The 17212-nt window shown below is 42.1% G+C and overlaps 1 protein-coding gene across 3 annotated transcripts in view; it reads right to left on the bottom strand.

Moving 5' to 3' along the window:
- Positions 1 to 17212, bottom strand: part of ATXN1 (ataxin 1) — a 445788-nt gene that overhangs the window by 210283 nt on the left and 218293 nt on the right. For all 3 annotated transcript variants that reach the window (XM_068160811.1, XM_068160813.1, XM_068160812.1), the window contains one exon: positions 16801 to 16921. The gene's annotated coding sequence lies outside the window, so the exon portion shown is untranslated. The remainder of the gene's footprint in view (positions 1 to 16800; positions 16922 to 17212) is intronic.

Raw genomic sequence — 17212 nt, 5'->3', positions numbered from 1 at the left:
TTCATCTGATGAAAATGCTGTCCTTCCTCCTGCAGCCCTGGCATTCTTTGTGGTGAGACTGTTTCAGTATCAATATTAATATTAAAATGTCAAGCTTGTGACATTTCCTGTGCTATTTAAAGCATTCAGTACAATTATTATCCTTGAAATACTAAACAGTAAACTTTTGCTACCTGCTTACAATTTCAGCAGCCCTGGCTGTGACTAAACAGCACTTAGACAAGTCACATGCAATTTTCCATAGAGATGTTATTATTCAGCTTTTCTAGCAGCACCCATCCATTTCCCCAAATTGGCTTTTGTTGTTTTTAGCAAAGCTACACATTTATTCTTTTTCTGGAGCACAACCGAGCCCTGAATATCAACTGAATTTATAGTATTTAGTATTTCAGACTTCTGTTCCACATATGTTCCCTAACTGATAGCGACTTTAACATATAGTGAACCATTGAGGGCTTTTTTTCCCAAGTATTTATGGAATAGTAATCCTGTCTTTCCTTTAGCATTTCTACTGCTCTGAAGGGGAAAATAATTAAAATCTTTCAGTTTTGCTTTTTTCCCCTGTCTCAGTACAGAGTTGAGTCTTTCTTTGCTAGTTATCTGGACTGCGGTTATGTATCTTTGGCTGCAAGGGGTATTTTTATTACGGATTTAGAAGCAACATACATTCTAGCTGCACAGCTCAGCATGCACTGGACTGCCATCCCTTCCTACCAAGCTGCCAAAGTCTCAAAGACACTTTTATATAATCGTACGAACTGAAAACAATGCCCTATCTATTGCTACATGCAGAAAAGCCCACAGTACCTGGTTACATACATTTTTGTCATTGTCAACAAATAGCTCTATAAGGAAGCTCAACAGGAGCTCTCAGTGTGCACTTGCAGCCCAAAAAGCCAATCAGATCCTGGGCTGCATCAAGAGAAGTGTGGCCAGCAGGTCAAGGGAGGTGATTCTCCCCCTCTACTCAGCTCTGGTGAGACCCCACCTGGAGTACTGTGTCCAGTTCTGGAATCCCTATTACAAGAAGGATGTGGAGGTGCTGGAACGGGTCCAGAGAAGGGCCATGAGGATGATCAGAGGGCTGGAGCACCAATCCTATAAGGACAGACTGAAGGAGTTGGGGCTGTTCACTCTGGAGAAGAGAAGGCTCCAAGGTGACCTAATTGTGGCCTTCCAGTATCTGAAGGGGGCCTACAAGAAAGCTGGGGAGGGACTTCTCAGGATCTCAGGTAGTGATAGGACTAGAGGGAATGGAATGAAGCTGGAGGTGGGGAGATTCAGGCTGGAGGTGAGGAGGAAGTTCTTCCCCATGAAAGTGGTGAAGCTCTGGAATGGGTTGTCCAGGGAGATGGTCGAGGCCCCGTCCCTGAAGGTGTTTAAGAGCAGGCTGGATGAGGCTCTGGCCAGCCTGATCTAGTGTGGGGTGTCCCTGCCCATGGCAGGGGGGTTGGAACTAGATGATCCTTGTGGTCCCTTCCAACCCTGACTGATTCTATGAATGCACAAAAACCATAGTTAGCTTTCCATTAACAGGCAACACTACAAAGCTACAGATTACAACTGAATGTCCCAAATAACCTAGGGAAAACTTTCTTTTTGGTGCATGGCTTCATCACACAGCTCTACAACTACTTGAAAGGAGGTTGTAGAGAGGTGATGTTTGGTCTTTTTTCCTAGGTAACAAGTGACAGGATGAGAGGTAATGGCCTCAAGTTGTGCCAGAGAAGTCTAGATTGGGTATCCGGTAAACTTGCTTCACTGAAAGAGTAGTTAAGCATTGGAACAGGCTGCCCATGGAAATGGTGGAATTACCATCCCTATTAAGTGTTCAAAGAACATGTAGATGTGCTGCTGAGGCACATGGTTTAGCAGTGGGTTTGGCAGTGTTAGATTAAAGGTTGGATTTGATGATCTTTGGTATCACTGTATAGGTCAGTTATTTCCGCTCCTCTGCCCTCCCACGCTGGAGGCCTGTTTCAGAATGAGCACACTTCTTTCAATCTTAACTAATTTCATTCCAAATGTGAGCCAAAGGGGTCTGATCCTAACCCTCCAAAAGTCAACAGAAGAAACGCCAGTAGGAAAAGGGCCTAAAACAACATGCCTACAATAGTCCACAACTCCAAGTTACATTAGCAAGTGTTTATATATCTGTATTGACTGATCATCAACATTTCCATTGTAATCCTTGCTCTTGGGATGTCAGTATGATGGATGCAATCCGTACCTCTTTCCAGTCAGCTGAAAAGAACTGGGTAAGATTGATACAAGTCACTGTCACTCCATCATAGATCTGCAGCCAACTAACAGAACCCTCATTTTTTGCACAAATCAACAGGATCCTACCATCTTCTGCTGACATCTGGTTCACCTTGCTTTGCTACGATGTGCTCTTGCAGGCTCACAAAAGGAATCTTTGTGTTTGTTTCAGGAAATAAAGAGGTACCAGCTTTTCCATGTAGTATGTCGTGATGTGAAACCACCAAGGCTAGACACGCAACAACCAGGTTGAAATAACTGCCCGTGAATAATGTGCCCCACAACTCCTCATTTATAACTCTCAATTCAGTGCAAGCAGGATGATGAAGTAATAAGCAGCAAAACCCAATCTGCCAAAACAACAAGCCTGTCACAAATGCTTTCAGAAAAGAACATAGTAGGGGTAATAGTAACACCACAACCAGTATTCTTCCCACTCCAATCAGCAAAACCACCCTTGAAGTTAATCAGTTGCACCCAGAAGGATGGCTATGTTTGTCTGCAGAGCCACAACACTGTAATAGCTGAACCCATTATTTTAAAGTGTCTGAAGTACCTTGAGCATGACAGAAGCCACAGAAAACAAATTCCATTGGACAATATGCAATGCATGCTAATGTTAATTAATTTACATTCACAGCTTATGCTGAAGCTGTTCTAAAAACCCCATTATGGCATATTCTGAGAACAAGAACTAGGAACAAAACACAAAACTTGGCTTAGTTTAACCAACCTACCAACACAACTTTACACATCATTCTAAAATGAGCCTGAGTCTTCCTTCTCCTTCCTGCTCCTGGAAGGATGCCAGTAATAGGCCTATCAAACTGCACTGATCAAGGATCAGCTCTAGAAGTAGTTCTCCTCCCTGCAGAAATCCATTGTCAAGGGGACTAGTTTTAAGAACTTTTAGGAGTGATGTGGGTAAAATGTCTGTGAAACTGCTTCATGCCTTAGTTAAGAAGTTTAGCTGAAGGAACGAGCATATGTGTTCCTCCAAGCTTTTACAGCCAAAGAGGACTGCTCCTTCCAGGATTCCTCTGCTGATTCATCTTCAGGCCTCCCTGAGTACCTGGAAGCGCAACTACACAATGGACAGGCATTTGCAAAACGGTCCTACTACTATCAGCCTCCTGAATTTTCAGCTGCTCACCCATATACGACAATTGTGCTGAGAACTTACTCTGAGACCCAAGAGCACTCCATGCCACTGAAGCTGGGCATGCTGGACACCAGTAACACAGCACTAGCTAGGTAAGGTGAATGCTATGTGAAGGCTTGTAGCAGGCTCTTTCTCAAGAGTTTTTCTCTGAGGTACAAACACACAGAGTTTATACACTTTTGTTGAGAGGTGATCAGTTTTGCTCTCAGTAGTAACCAGAATTTCTTGTGAAGTCCTGAAGAGATGACCCAAGTCAGTATTCACACATCACACACCACACCCTCTCTCAAACACAACAAATAAAAAAAGGGCAACAAAAAGCCCAGCTACAGAGTAAACTCCACTTGCACATGCCACAAAAGCTCTTATTTTCCATGCCCATCCAAGAACACAAGTTGTCTAAAGACTGAATACCAGCTTTCCACAAAGGACCTCTGAGACCATCAGCATGTCTCACATCCCTGCCAGCCCGTCAGCTCCAAACAACCTGGCACTTGCACGTAACAAAACTGCCTTCAGCCAGCTACAGCAACACAGTTAGCACCCAGACAGGCTTCTTTTCATTGCATACCTACTTGTACAGGTCTCTGTTAAACACGCATGCAAACTTTACTGGTGGGAAGGGAAAAATCAGTGGCTATGACTGCGAAGCGCCATGTTGCTAGCCAGAGACAAAGAGCACACAATCCAATGCTGAATGGCTGCCAGCAAGGAGGAGTCCCAGCTTAAGGCTTCAAAACTGCTTGGGAAGCTGTTGCCTGGCTGATTACATTCCTGCTGAAAATGTAAGGCTCCAGAGCAGTTTGCACAGCAGATTAGACACAGGGCTCCCAGCACCACCAAGCAAAAGCTGCAGATCAAAACCACCACGTGTGCTCTGCAAGTACACCCTGGTCCATACTCGTACTGTAACGTGCCTTGGAGACATACAAATACAAAAGACAAATAGTAGCCACATTGGTGAAAAGGTAGTCCACGGGCAGTAATCACAATACGTGGTAAAATCCCTCTGAAATTAACTGGTCCATAAAATATGTTAAAAACCAGGTGAAGGTTGTGGTAAAATTCCCATTAAAAAAAAATTAGTCAGGGCAGTCTTGCTGAAAAAAAGGGACAATTTGGCGTTTGCAGTGTGTACAAGATGTCTTCATACACTTTCCTGATTTCTTGCCAGTAACTATTCAAAAAAGACCACTTAACAAGCAAACAGGTCTTCAACACAACAAATAATAAAAAAGAGAGCAAAGCTTGTGCTATTTAAATATCATGAAACATTCTGCTAATCATGCACAGATGGAAGTACAGACGCTTCTGCCAGACGCCTTGTTCAGAAACTTTGCTCTATTTTTAATTATTTGATGCACAGAGGACCTGTTTGCTGATTAAAAGGGCACTGCCTTTAAAAGGACTCTATCAATATGGAGTCTAATCTCGTTTTTAAGAGAAGATTTTAGAAGTAGTAACTCAGACCCCTGAGTTCCTCACAGCCATTTTTTTTCCCCCCATCTTATAGGCACGTGGTTGGAGGGTTTTTTCAGACGCTTCTCTCACCTTGTCTGTGTATGGGAAAAGTGAAACTAACCACACACAACCTATTGTTAAACACTCTGAGTAAATCCATTAGGAAAATGAGTATTTTCCTTTAATATCCTTTAGCTTGTATCATTTTTTATGCTATTTATAAGATGAGGAGTATCAATTTTCACATAAAAGCATTATTTTTGACAGTTTTCTATTCAGTCAAAAGCCTAGATTTTTGGGGAAAAAAAAAAAACCACACCACATATCATCTCCAAAATGATCAAGCAAAATACTTATTAAATCATGCTTTTTTAGATCTACTAGAACGGTATTATCGTCCCAGTAGTCAGTTCCTGGCAAAAACACAGCAATACACACACACAAAAAAAAGCCACAAAACCAACCCTCACATTTTTTCACTTCATACCTTCTGCAAATTTCACTCACTCAGTGGGTGCTTCATTCCTGTACTTCTCCCCAGCAGTCCAGGATTTTTTTCCCCCTCACTGAAGAGTCTCACTCAAAGTGCATATCATGTCCATTTTATTTTCTTTTTTTCTGAATGAAGTGGTTTCCAAACATTATTTTTTGGTTTATTTTATCTTGGGTGTTTTGCAACCTATTACTACTGAACTTTGTCACCGGAGCAGAGTCGTGGTAAGAGAACAACTGGAAGCTCAAGAAAGATTGCCCAAGCAATTTTGTCCCACCAGCATGACAAGTGAAAGATGTATTATATTTTTAAAGCTTACTAACATTAACAATCTGAAGTGCTGCTATTAACAGAGTGAAAGAATCTTTTGCTCAGCAGATCACATGATAATAAAGTACCAGTGACCCCATCATCTTATGAACAAATGACCCAAGGGGGTGGCTCCTGGCTCATGCTCAGGTACAGAGAAAACAACTGAACGACTTTTGGTTTTTCTTACAATGCCAGCATGTACTATTATGCAAACAAATGTATGCAATTGATTTGTTAGAGACCAGCTGAACAAGCCTGAAAAGCAAAATGCCTGCTGAAGAGATACTGCAGCTGGAAACCAGGGACACACAGGACTGAAAATTCAATGTTTGGCCAGGGAAACAGGCACCTGCAGTGAAGCTGCAGAGAAGAAATAAAGGAAGGGGGGTTTCCCCATGAGGAGAAGGAAAAGGCTGTATCGAGTGAAAAGCCAGCCCAGGCACATCACTGGGGCCACAAAGCTCAGAATCCAGCTATGACTAATGAGGAAGGAAGAGAGGTAGATGAAACAAAATTTACATTTGTAGTTACACAGAAAATTACTGAGGCATGGAAACCCTGCGAGCAGAAATGGATTTTTGACACATAGGAATGCACACAAAAACCAACAAGCAAACAAGAACAGGGCAACAGACAACCAAAGTATTGTGCAGGTAACAAACTTAGCAATGGTGCTGTGCAAGCAGGTCAGAGATGCAGCAGTGAGAACTGCTGAGCAAGGGAGAATCTCAGCAGAGAAGGGGCTGAGGAGAAAAATTGACCAGCAATAAAAGAATAAAGTCTGGAAAAGGTTAACACAAGACAGAAGGATGAAAGGGCAAAATACTGCTTAGGCTATATGAAGAAAGATTACTCCACCATCACCAACATGAAGCATGAGAAGGAAAGAAGACACCTGACTGAGGAACAGTTTTCTTTCCCGTTTCACTGGGGGATAAGCCAAGCTCCTCATCAACAGACAAGGAGAAGGCTGAGGTGGTAATTTTTTTGCCTCAGTCTTCACTGGCTATCCTGATTTCTCCTCCTCCCAAGTCCATAGATGACTAGGTGCAGACCAGCAGGGTAAAGTCCCTCCCACCGTAAGGGAAGATCAAGTTCAGGACCACCTGAGGAACTTCAATACATGTAAGTCTATAGGACCCAATGAGATGCATCCCAGAGTTCTGAAGGAACTTGCTGATGTAGTTGCAAAGCCACTCGCCATAATATTTGAAAAGTCCTGGCAGTCAGGTGAAGTCCCTGGAGACTGGAAGAAGGGAAACATTGCACACATTTTTTAAAAGGGTAAAAAAATTGGACCCTGGAAATTACCAACATGTAAGCCTCACCTCTGTGCCTAGGAAGATCACAGAACAGACCCTCCTAGACGCTATACAAAAGCACATGGAGGACAGGGAGGTGATTCAAGACAGCCAGCATGGCTTCACCAAGGGCAAGTTTTGCCTGACCAACCTAGTGGCTTTCTGTGATGGTGTAACTACATCAGTAGACAAGGGAAGATGTGGTGGGTGGAAGGGTAAGGCCAAGAAGCCAACAAGTGTCATCTATCTGGACTTTCATAAAGCCTTTGATACAGTCCCACACAACATCCTTCTCTGTAAGCTGAAGAAATATGGATGGGTGGACTGTTCAGCAGGTAAAGAACTGGCTGGATGATCACATATAAAGGGTAAGTGGTTACTGGCTCAACATCCAAATGGAGATGGGTGACCAGTGTTGTCCTTCAAGGGTCTGTATTGGACCAGTGGTGTTCAGTACCTTCATATAGAAAGTGAGACTAATTGCACCCTCAGCAAATTTGCAGACTGAGTAATGCAGCTGATACGCTGAAGGACGGGATACCATTCAGAGGAAACTGAATAGGCTGGAGATTTAGGCTGAGGAGAGTCTCATGAGGTTCAATAAGGCAAACTGCATGGTCCAGCACCTAAGTTGGGGCAACCCTCTATCAGTGCAGGCTGGGGGATGATGAAATTGAGAACAGCTCTGCAGAAAAGGACTTTGGGGTACTGGTGAACGAGAAGCTGGACATGAGCTGGCAAAGTGCACTGGCAGCCCAAAACCCCAACCTTATCTTGGGCTGCACCAAAGCAGCATGGCCAGCAGATTGAGAGAGGTGATTCTTTCACTCTATTCTGCTCTGGGGAGACCCCACCTGGAGTACTGAGGCCAGCTCTGGGGCCTCCATCACAAGAAAGACATGGATCTGCTGAAGTGGGTCCAGAGGAGGGCCACAAAGATGATCAGAGGGCTGGAGCACCTCTCCTGTGAAGACATGCTGAAAGAATTGGGGCTGTTCATCCTGAGAGGAGAAGGCTCCAAGGAGACCTTACAGATACATTTCAGTATCTGAAGGGGACCTACAGAAAGGCTGGGGAAGGACTGTTAAGAATGACTTATAGTGACAGGACAAGGGGTAATGATTTTAAACTGGAGCAGAAGAGACTTACGTTGGACACAAGAAAGAAGTTCTTTACAACGAGGGTGGTAAAATACTGGAATATGTTGCCCGGGCCACATCCTGTAGATATTGAAGATCACACTTGATGTGGCCCTGGGCAGCCTGGTCTAGTTGGAGGTGTCCCTGCTCACTGCAGGGAAGTTAAACAAGATGATCTTTGAGGGTCCCTTCCAATACAATGCAATCTGTGAATGCCTAACCTTATCTACCAAACTTAACTTCCACAATAAGCAGTGCCTGAACACCAATGCAGATCTGTCAGTCCAGAAGGCTCTCACACATCTCAGAGACCTCACCCCAGATCCCATGCTCTGTCACACAACATTTACATCCACATGGTTCCATTTATACCACCCAAGTACACAGCAGAGGTAGGAACCTGACCCTTTATTCCACCACAGCCTTTGGCTGAGCACCTCAGTGCGACACAGAACATACACAGTTCACATTAAAAAAAATGAGCATGAAAACCTGGTTGCTGCAGCACAGGCTGCACAGCACTACAGGTTTCACAAAGACACTCTGGCTGAGCTGTATAAACAGCACCAAACACTGCAGCCATGCAGCTGACAGCTCAGATGAACGCACTTCATAGCAGAGCTGCACACATAGCAGAAGCGTGTCTTCGTTTGCATTTCTTCCATTCCACACAGCCAATGTGACACTCAACAAGTGTGGCTCCTTAGGTAACAGGGGTGTACTTGCCTGCTGCTGTTCAGTGTATTTGAGGTGCTTACTATATACCTTCTATGCATCTCATCTTTCCTTAAGGCTCTTTCTGGCTGTGCTCTTACCAGATATCAATATCTGGATAGTACTGTCATGTAACAAATGCCAACCTCCCACTTGGGAATCACTTTAATTCACTCTCCACTACACGCTGTATCCCCTCTGAATCTGCTGCCGAGCTGCAATCAAAATAAACTGGAGGTGACCAACACATGGTAGGACATACACATAGAATCATAGAATTGTTTGGGTTGGAAAGGACCTCAAGGATCATCTAGTTCCAGCTCCCCTGCCATGAGCAGGGACACCTCACAGTAGGTCAGGTTGCTCAGAGCCACATCCAGCCTGGCCCTAAAAACCTCCAGGGATGTGGTTTCTACCACCTCCCTGGGCAACCTCTTCCAGTGTCTCTTCACCCTCATGGTGAAGAATTTCTTCCTAACATCCAATCTAAATCTACCCATTTCTATTTTTATTCCATTTCCCCCAGTCCTATCATTACCTGACACTCTAAAAAGTCCCTCACCAGCTTTCTTGTAGGTGCCCTTAACATACTGGAAGGCCACAGTAAGGTCTCCTTGGAGCCTTCTCCAGACTGAATAACCCCAACTCTCTCAGTCTGTCTTCATAGGAGAGGTGCTCCAGCCTTCTGATCATGCTCATGGCCTTTCTCTGGACCTATTCCAGCATGTCCAGATCCTCCTTGTAACAGGGGCTCCAGAACTGGACACAGGACTCCAGGTGGGATCTTACCAGAGTGGAGTAGAGGGGGAGAATCACCTCCCTTGACCTGCTGGCTATGCTTCTCTCGCTGCAGCTTTGTATCATTCTCACTGTTGAAGACCAGGAACGATTTATTCTATCAACTTGTACAAATGTAGAACAACATACAGACTTTTACTCCTTCTTCTGTCCCTTCAGTATTCTATTATCACATATATTTTAAGATTGTCTATGACATACTTTGTGTGCAATCTAAACAAGCACATAATGCAATGTTAAACTGTAAATTATTGATCCATAAGATCCACCACCATCCCCTATTACCCTCAAATAGAATACAGGTGAGTTAGAGACATCACTGAAGTGTCACTTATCTCCCCATAATTTAATTAATCAACTGTCAAGTTCACAAAGGAAGTCACAAGTGATTTCCGAGACTGTGTCATTAACAACAAAAAATATCAGGCCATTTCACAGCAGAGATCCAAGAAAATTTAGCAGGACTGATAAGCACGAAACCTGAAACTCATCCTTGATTCAGAAAGGAGACAGACAAGACCTAAGCAAAGAGGTGAAGCAGCATCTCAGTTCTCCAGACTAGGAGAGGCAAAGCATCCACCAGTTCATCTTTGGCTATTCCATTAGTAAATGTTGTGCACAGAAGAGTGATGCCCAGGGTAGCTGGTGGGGGAAAAGGGAACAAGAATCCAGAGTGGAAATGAATTAAAAAATAACTAAAATCTAGGATGTATTAGGTCTCTCATTTGTAATAAAGAAGGGGGAGGAAGGTACCACTTCATCTGGGTGCAAGGAAGACAACAGCAGCTGTCAATAAAGAAAATAAAGTTAAAAAAAAAAAAACCAAACCAACAACCCTCCACATTAATGAGTTGGCTTTTATTTGTTTGTCTGAAACCAGATGCTCAAACCTTAAGACATCAGTATGTCAGTAAAAACTTGCCTTAACTGAAAGATCATGCTGATGATATTCACATCGTACTGTTTTACTTGCTCAAATATTAAAAGAAATAACAGTTTTGGTGGTGGGGTCCAAATATTTCACTCCAAAGTTCAATCTTAATGACAAGCAATACTGCCTCCTCTTGCTGAGGGAATACCCTGGGCCAAATCTGCAGTCCTCAGGCACAGTCTCTTTTGAAATTAATCTCAGTCTTTAGAGAAATGCTGCTGTACCCAAAGGGAAAGAACAGAGGGTGAGTCGGACAATTCACAGGTAGACAAACCACCTGCGAGCAAATGGTTGAAGATTAGCCTAAATCACCATCATTAGATGGTTTGCTGCCACCATAAAATGAGTATGACACTGCAGCCCATGATGCAGGTCCCTCCACAATGGCTGTAATGGTTTGTAGAAGGAACTGTCAAGAAACAACTCCCGGGTGTGTAAACAAACCTTTCAGGTCACAAGTGGAGCATTATGCTCATGGCCGTATTCCTTTTCTGATTTTTATGTCATTTTCTCATTTCAGCAATGCCTATACAGCACTAACTGAGAGACTTTCAGTCATTAAAAAATTAAACAGGATAAAAAAATAAGATTTTAAACATTTACAAAGTGGATCAATGACCTTCTCCTGGCTTTTAGTTGCTTATTATGCTCCCTACTTACTGCACTTTAGGAAATGCAAAATTTTATGTTTTATCCTCTAACAGCTTTGCTTTTAAAACATGACACATTCTGTAGGAAACAAAAAAAAAATATCCAGAAAGAAAACTTGAACTTCTTGTTGTATTTTAGAACATTTTTCAATAATTACCCAAGCTACAGCAAATATACAGACAGACTGAAAGTAATTGTGTTCCTATTTGGATTCTGTACTTCAAGTCACCTTTGATCAGCTTGATTAATATTCTTTTCAAAATATTTTATAGCTGGTGTACTTCATGAACACAATTAAAGTAGATTAATCTGCTCTGATTTCTAGGTTTCATGAAGTTAGTGTTCCTGTGATTAATTTTACAAAAAAACTCATGTAACTATGTACAAATGCATTTTTTCCCCATTGATAAAACAAGCTGTGACACAGCTTCCAGGACGTGCCAAGAGATACCACTGTGAATATCTGATAAATCAGGAAGTCTGATGATGCAATGTCATGTGAGCTAATATACAAAATACTACTCTTCTTATTCAAGTACAACAAAAAATAACCCATTTTGCAGCTTACAGCACCAGCTCAGCTAAAATGCAGTTTTTCAGGTACCATTATTATCTGTGAGATCATGCCACCAGCTAGTCAAAGTGACTGCAGCTGATCCACAAACCTTCCTCTACCGAAGTCAGTAGTAAAATTTTAATCCAACATAACTATTAAGTTTCACACTAATTTCAGAGACACTGGGTCTGAACAGGACCCATCTGACTTGTGATCTGCAAGAAAGACTCACTTTGACCTTACCAGGCCTGCCATGAGCCACCTGATAGCGCTTCACCCCATAAATCCCCTCGCCTGGCACTGCATTTAAGTGCCGCTGAACTCAGGTACCCTCTAGGAACACTGTGATGTTGTAATGAGCAGTGAGACTTGTAATGCATTCCCCAGACAGAAACAAGGGTTGCTGTGGCCACTAGAGTAAAAGAATGTGAAAAGGGACTGGCGGAGGGTAAAAAGACAGGTAACAGCAGAGAAAAAACAGCCATCATTTATTATGTATCTCACATGAAAACAATGCAACAATCACCAGGATCAGCTGAACTGTCAAATGGATATTACAAGAAACAGTGAGGTTTTTTTTTAAAGAGTAAACTTTCTTTTAAATTGATTATTTCAGTGGAGAGGAAAAATGATACACAGAAGGTAACTCTGACTGACTGGAGCTTTTGCTTCTTACCCCCTAAATTATACTATGTTTTGGTTTTTGGAGAAATTATATATTTATCATCCTGTTTGCAGTACAACAATAACCCAAACCCTCTTTTATTCTTTGGCAAGTGCTGCACAATCACTCACGGTAAACTTACCCTTAGCTGTGAACTGTTAACATGTCCTACCGTGGTTTCAGCGTTCCTATGGCAAGCCTAAACAGCATTTAGAAAACAACGATATCCCCAGGCCTGCACTATAGCTTCTGAAGCACAGATTAAGCACGGTATTCTGCTCAACAAGCTCATCACTGTTAAGTAACTCATCAGAAAATAAAGAGGGAATTATCAAATGGGAATTGCCAAGTAATTAGTTCTCTGAAGCAGATGACATACAACTGTTAAAGGGAGGGGCTTCCCTGTTAGTCATATGTCAGAGTGGAGCCTACTAATCTGTAAATAAAATGCATTACATGTGATTAGTGCTATGGGTTTTTAACTGCTACTGGTACATGGAGAATAAATCTACAACTTCTTCTAGTGGAATAATCTACCTGGATTTTTTTTTTGGTTTTGCATACTGTGAATCTTCAAACCATTCTGGCTCTACTTGCTGTCAGGCTATCTAGGGAAAGCTATGAACACAGCACAAGTACCAGGCAGGGATGCACTCAAGGGCTTGGGAAGAGGAGAAATGCATTTACTATCATATTCATTTGAAAAAAAATCACTCTCTACTCAGCTACTACACATGGCACTGAAAAGAAACCACAGTGAGAAAATACTCACTACCGTTAACATTTCCTCGCACAGTAAAGGAGGATCGAGCCTGCTTTTTGTAATTATCCTTCTCCTTTCAAGCCTGACTTTCTTTCAAGTTAAATTTACAAAACTACAGAGGCCTTCCTGCGTGGGTACCTGACAAACAAAAATGTGGCAACAGTCACAACCACACTCCAGTATGAGTGAATAACTTCAACATTTGTACTTTTTATAGAGCAAAGAGTGACTCAATAAATCCTTGAATCAGGTTTACAGCTAGTCCCCAAATGGGCTGATCACTGCTAAGTAACTGATCAGAAAATAAAGATGGAATTATCAAACTTGGAGTTTGCCTTCATTGCATTATCTCACCACGAGAAAACCCTCAGCTTACACATTCAAATCCAGAGGCTGCTGCTTGGCATACCTTTCAACCAAAACTATACTCCTGGTACTGAGGCACAGCAAAAGCCATCAGCACACCCCTGCCCAGCACACCCCTGCCCAGCACACAGGGCCGAGAGAGAGGGCAGGAGGAGGGCTTGTACAGATGCTGAGGCTTATACACAACTGCACATCACAGACAGTCATCTCACCACTTTCAGCCTTCAGCTTTTTTAAGTTCTACATCTCTCCAGTACTAACACCTGAAAGCCCACAATTTAAAGCAATGCTAACAAGTCACAGTGCATGGGACAAGTCTCTTACTCTTTGCAGATATCCCTTTTTCAAACACAGGTTGGAAGGTGAATCCAACCTCAGGTCATGGTTTATATCACACTATAAACATGAGCTTTGTGTTTTTATGTAGACAGAATGCTACAGTCATCTCCATTTACACTTTAGACCACGTTACAAAACTTTCAGACACCAGACCTTCAGTATGTGCTGAAGGAACAGAGGGAAAATATGAAAGCTCACAGCTGAGGTGACAGGGCAGGAAGGACCAGACCACAAAGCCTCATTTCTAAGACACCAGCCTGTGCTCGTATCACTTCATTTAAGTTATCTTTGAGTTACAAAACAAGCAGCTAAAAAAAATTAAATGCTTTCTAATTACTATCTCCCATCTCCATTTCACGTGGACAGTGGAATTGATTAAAGAGAACTCTTCTTCCACTGTTAAAATGTTTAGTGTCTCATGCAAAGTCCTCTCAACACAACTGTATAAAAGAAAGTATTGAGTCATTTGCCTGCATGGAAGGAGGCAGTGCATGCTCTGAACAAGTAACAATAACTCTGTTTCGTAGAGCAGGCTAAAATTAGCTATAGTAATAAATAAAATCAAAAAGCTGTATCTCTGTCTATTTTATTTTTACTAATCCTTGTGTTCTTATTCAGGCAGGATGCTTAGCAAGCTCTGCAGGAATGCTTTTCGAGTGGAAAGGATAAGATACCTGGAGCTTGCAGACAACAGCAACCTTAGTCCCTGAAGCCATGAGATTCTTCATGGAAGTAAAGGCTTGAACACACATGTAGGGCCACCATTAGGCCCAAAATAAGGTTTCTGAGATGTGATTTCAGATACATTCAAATGCATCCAATGTTTGGTATCTGACAGACGCTGTGGTAATAACCCAGGTAAAAAGGAAAATAACCCATGTGAAAACAGAGCAGGGCTGTTGCCACCTTCACTCCAAAACAAATACAAAAGTCAGCAAGATGATGGAGGGCTCAGCATGTGATGGTCTGCCTCGAGCTGTCACTGCTTGTGGCACAGTGCCTGCTCACGTTTCTTTCATGTGTTACTACTGTGAGCTCCTACCAGCTACATCCAGTGACACACACACTGCTTGTAATCAGGCAGCCTCTACTCCGTAGCTTTTACTTCACTTAGTTTTACAGTGGGCCTGAATCTGATTGTTTCCTATGGAAAATGAGAACTAACTAATGGCCAGCAGCGGTACCCCAACCTCAGTGACTAAAATGTCCAGTGAGAGAAGAAGCCAAAACAAACACAACCTAAGGTCCATAAATCCACTATACTTTAAACTGCAGAGAGGCATTAAAAAAAGGCAGCACAGCACTGTATTCCTGTCATGCTTCTGCTCCAGACTCAACTAGGTTACTTTTTTAATCCAAAGAACATTTAATACATTCTTTCTCATGTAATCACAGGAAATGCCAGATGCTAAAATATTCGAGGTGACCTAGCAATACATTGTGGGTAACACAATCTGATTATTCATAGCACTGGACCAATACACTATAAACAATTACTTCTTCTAATTAAGAGATATAAGCCTTTCCTGGAGTAATCACTTCTGCAAATAAAATTCATTTCATACAGCCCAAGCTAATGCTTACAAAAAATGTAAATGCTTGGTGGAAATTATAACGTTTCCTTCTACTCCATCTCCCAAGTCGATAGCTGCTACTAAGTCAGTTTTCTTCCAAAACTGAAAGACATAATGTGTCAGCAGCACACAGGCACTTTATCTGATTTTTCACTCTCAAGAAATCCTTATTGCTCTGAAGAGGTGTAGTGGTTACCATTCACCTCTACCATTCAGACTCACTTGCAAATGGTAACAGGTACACCTTTGCATGTAACAACTTACTCAGACAACTTCCCTACAAAGCATAGCACCCTTCACCATAGCCACAATAAAATGTGTATTATATGCTGTATAGTTCTATGACATACTGTGTCCATTAAAAAGTTATTCTGAAACAGAGGCTTTCTGATCAGCCTCTCATAAATAGAGCACTGTAGTAATAGAGTTTTCTGGCTGTAAACAAAAGAAATCCTTTGATTTTCTACAAGTAACTGCTACACTTCATTTTCTTTTATTCAAAACCATATGCAATGTTCTTAGAACCCTCTAACGTTCTTTTTAAGCATTAGGAGTATTGCCATTCCCAGGCATTCAAAAATCATATCACAGATCCAAAAAGCCAGGCTGGCTTAATGACAATCAGATTAAGAAAATAAAATTAAAATCTGTGTTCTTTTAACTAGCAATATGACTGCTAAACCTTGAGACTTGGTCTTTTCAAGGTGCTCTCCACAATCACATATGTGAAGGAGAGAAAGAGGAGAGGGAAAGCAGGTTGACATATGTGCACTATTATATGCCCCATTTCAGGGGTAAAAAATAAATCAGATTGTAAAACACTCCTCAAACCAGAGTAAGACACCCAGGCAGGTCAGTAGTGACTTGTTATGCCAGGAAGTATCCTTACAGCAGACAGTTTTGTGCACAGAAAGAATTCAGCACACTGGAGAAATTAAGCAGGCTGCAAGCAACAAGCACTACAAAGAAGTTCATGCAAGTACACTAAGGATTTATGCAGTTTTATGCATGCCATTTCACAACAAAAATCAACGCCTGGTAACCTTTTCATTCATACTATCACCTTTTAGTAACTGAACATGCTCTGACCTGCGGTGAGCACAAAACCACTCATCTGGAACCCACTGTCCTGTAAGTCACCGAACTGAGTCACCACAGTTAATGGAATTTTTCTAACTAGAGATTCTCAAGGACCTCTACTGCCAGGCAAGGGAAGTACAAACACATCATGAGGAGATAACTGTACAGACACTGGTAAGGTGTCCACGCTGATTAAAGCCCAGAGAAAGAAAATAAAAAGCGTTATATTCTCACCTTATTGGCAGTGCATATCTGTTTGGTGAAGACAAAAATGAAGGTGGTCACTGTCTTAGAGGGGTCAAGAATAAATTCACAGCTTGTATTGCTTGCCCATCTGGCTTGGCCTGCAATGTGACTGTTGATCCAGGAGATGAGGAGACGGAAACCAAAACAAAAAGAAACAAAAACAAGACCAGTTTAGAGTCAAATAATTTACAACATGCTAAGGCATCCTACTGGAGACAGAGAGAATGCTTTTGCTGTTATTCAAGCACAAATAAACTATGGATTTAATCCTGCAGACAGAGCACATACAGTAGAGAGGAGAGCCCATTTATTCAAACTGAGTGCTCTTTTTCCTAAATGGGATCTTAATGAGGTGAAGAATCATAAGCGAGTTGAGATGGCTGTCTTCACTTGCCAACAG

The sequence above is a fragment of the Melanerpes formicivorus genome, unplaced genomic scaffold (assembly GCF_026170545.1).
Source record: "Melanerpes formicivorus ecotype bairdi unplaced genomic scaffold, bMelFor1.0.p_v2 SCAF_53, whole genome shotgun sequence".
NCBI lineage: Eukaryota > Metazoa > Chordata > Aves > Piciformes > Picidae > Melanerpes > Melanerpes formicivorus.
The sequence above is the reverse complement of the archived record's forward strand: the minus strand, read 5'-3'. Positions and strand labels throughout refer to the sequence as shown.